This window comes from Rhagoletis zephyria, unplaced genomic scaffold, assembly GCF_001687245.7.
Source record: "Rhagoletis zephyria isolate East Lansing unplaced genomic scaffold, Rhagoletis_zephyria_1.1 Rzeph_scaffold_00736, whole genome shotgun sequence".
NCBI lineage: Eukaryota > Metazoa > Arthropoda > Insecta > Diptera > Tephritidae > Rhagoletis > Rhagoletis zephyria.
The window spans coordinates 10,686-14,287 of record NW_016157820.1 but is presented as its reverse complement, the minus strand read 5'-3'; positions in this window follow the sequence as shown (position 1 = coordinate 14,287).

Below are 3,602 nucleotides of genomic sequence, written 5' to 3'. Positions count from 1 at the left end.
TAAAAAATCTACCTTAAGAGACGCTTAATTCCTTCTTTTAAAAATTTGTGTACGATTTATGTGTCCATTAATGTATCCAAGAACCACAGTGATTTTTTGGCACGTCATGGCTACATTGAATACAGTATATTTTGCTTAGCTGCACATCCTTCTTTGCGCGAAAAACTTGTGCACGTAACCGAAAAAGGCACTTAAGCGAATTTTCTTTACTACTTCAATGAGGAAGGTATCCGAATCCCTATGAAACCAAATGTTGGCGGAGCACTTACCATGTAGAAATTCCTGCAAGCGAAATTTTTACCGAATGTTATCTTATTATCTATATAACTACATAAATTGATAGCAATTTTCATTGTTCTGCGAGATGAGCAAAATAAATAAAAGTTTGTAAAATTAGGTAATTGTAGGGCCAGTGCAGGTAAACGTAATACTTTCATTGAAAACACAGGTCAACAACGTTTTGTTCTAGGAAAGTGTAGGGTCATTTTCGAAGTAATTTTTTGCGTAGAATCCGAATCCGGGGTTTAAATTGCTCTATCACGTCAGGACTTTGAGATATCCTAACCTAAAAGTGCAAAAAACGCTGTTTTGCCCATTTTTGAGGTTATGTAGCTACGAAGATTTTGCTCTTCATAAAAAAGTAAACGTGGTATTTTAAAGTACAAGTCCTTCTCTTTTAAATTCCGTTGTGTTTGCTTAATATCTTAATATAATTATCTTTATTTTTCACTGAGATATCGCATTTTGAAGTTTCCATGTTTGTGAATTTTTCGATATTCGAAAATCCATTGAGATAACATGAGACGTGATACGGTCGATTACATTCACAAACATGGAGACTTCAAAATGCGATATCTCAGTGAAAAATTAAGATATTTGAGCAAACTCAACGGCATTTAAAAGAGGAAGACTTATACTTTAAAATACCACGTCTACTTTTTTATGAAGAGCAAAATCTTCGTAGCTACATAACCTCAAAAATGGGCAAAAACAGCGTTTTTTGCACTTTTAGGTTAGGATATCTCAAAGTCCTGACGTGATAGAGCAATTTAAACCCCGGATTCGGATTCTACGCAAAAAATTACTTCGGAAATGACACTACACTTTTATAGAACATTCCGAACCCATTTTTTTGCAGACCTGTGTAATTATTTCAACCAAAATATACTTAACAAAAATTAACAACTCTCGGCAAGTCCCATTGGTAAAGTTTTATTAGCACACACCATTGTGAATGAGCCCGCATGAAAGAAGCTGCATTTGACATTTCATGTAGCCGGCCATTTGCAAAACGTAAATACAACCAACTTGTGCCAGCTACGCCACAGAGCAAGGAAAAAACAAAAAAAAAACGAAAATTTAACAAAAAAAAAGAAAAGGTGCCCAAGAAGGAGCAGCGGCCAAACCTATGACTGAGGTAAGTCCCCTTTTTAAAGTGACTAGCGACAAAAGGGTGTACCCGCAGAATAAATCGAGGCGAGTGAAAATCATAGGGAATTTACATGAGTCAACTTTCGCAACCAATTTGTGGAAAGGCCATTTTTACACTGGGCAGCTGCTGCATTGAACTGAAAGTTGCCTGTAAGGGCGCCTCGTGAGAATTCCGTATAACTTAAAATTGGTGTAAGAAGGCCCTCCAAAAGCGGACCACCTATTTGCTGAGTAGCGGAACTCAGCTAGTAAGCGGTAAAATCCCGCTAGTCGACTGCAACGGCCAACGAAATATATAAATTTATACATATATATATATTGATGCAAATAAAAATTAAAAAGACACCAAAAAGTGCTTAAATAAGTGAAAGTCCCTGATTAGCAGAGCAGTGTAAGTGTGAAAAAAAGTCCCTGAAACGCAGGGCAACAAGAGAAAACGCCAAAAAGTGAAAGTCCCTGATTAGCAGGGCAGTGTAAGTGTAAAAAAAAGTCCCTGAAACGCAGGGCAACAAGAGCAAACGCCAAAAAGTGTAAGTCCCTGATTAGCAGGGCAGTGAAAGGGCGGTAAAAGACCCTAAAAAAGCAGGGAAACAAGCGCAAACCGCAACAAATTGCTAAAAAAGTGAAAGTCCTGATTAGCAGGGCAGTGAAAGTGCGTGAAAATCTCGGAAAAGCAGTGAAAGTGCGGTAAAAGACCCTAAAAAAGCAGGGAAACAAGCGCAAACCGCAACAAATTGCTAAAAAAGTGAAAGTCCTGATTAGCAGGGCAGTGAAAGTGCGTGAAAATCTCGGAAAAGCAGTGAAAGTGCGGTAAAAGACCCTAAAAAAGCAGGGAAACAAGCGCAAACCGCAACAAATTGCTAAAAAAGTGAAAGTCCTAATTAGCAGGGCAGTGCAAGTGTGGTGAAAGTCCCTGAGTAGCAGGGCACTGAGCGATAAGCTCAAAAAATCAGCTTGCAAGTGAAAGCCCTGATTAGCAGGGCAGTGCAAGTGTGGTGAAAGTCCCTGAGTAACAGGGCACTGAGCGATAAGCACAAAAAATCAGCTTGCAAGTGAAAGTCCTGATTAGCAGGGCAGTGCAAGTGCGGTGAAAGTCCCTCATTAGCAGGGCACTGAGCGATAAACGCAAACAAAAAAATTATTATATAATTTTATACTAAATCGACATCTCAGTCTCTTTCGCAGGATCGAGGCAAGACCACAAGCGCCATTGCAACCACCGCGAGCTCTCCAGCAAAAGAGCAGCAATAGCGACACTCCAATGCTCTAGCGGTATTAACACATAAACACCAAGGCCCCCACAAGTGGTCCACCGCGGGAGCAACAAAAATACAACAAGGCCCCCACCAAGTGGCCCACCGCGGGAGAAATAACCACAACAGTTTTGAAAACAGTAACCTGCACGAAAAGGTAAGCCTTTGAGATGCGCCACGTATATTCAAGTCGGGGGCGATTTGTTTTAATTTGCGGTGTGCTGGTACGCGTCGAAAGTACCGGGATCACATCTATTTAGTGAAAAAAACATAATAATAATAATAATAAAAATTTTAAATAAGTGCTTAAATGAGTGTGCAGCCGGTATCCAGAGTCAGGAGCGCCAGCAGATAGTGACCAGGAGCTCCAGCCCAATCAGCTTAGCCGACAGAAGAAGCTGCACCAATATCAAGGCCCGATCGAACGAGTGTAGCTGGGGTGAGAAATTATCTCAAAGAAAGCTCTTTAAGATACATTCTCACGAGCATCACTCATTGGACTCCCCATCGACTGGTCATCGCACAATGAAGTGAAAAAAAGCACCGTAACAAATTAATCCGTTTTTCTGTATTAATTTATTGTGAGTAAATATAAAAGTCAATAATAAATAAACTTTTTTCTCGAAAAATGGCGAATGCTAGTGATTTTTCTCGCGCTTGTGATGCACTAATCGAGTTTAAAGAGCGGTTTAATCAGACTCCAGGTGTAAATCACTCTGTTTTTTCACTTGAGATACAGAAGGAGGAGCTTAAGGCACTGTGGGCAAAAGTCAAAAATTCTTTCGATTCATATTCGCGGAATTTGTCTGAAGACAGTACGGGTGTTGCGGCCATGAGTTTGGCCAAATGTAAATACCAGGATTGCTATACAGCTTACCTGACTTGTGCGGCGTTGATGGGTGAAACCATCCATAATTT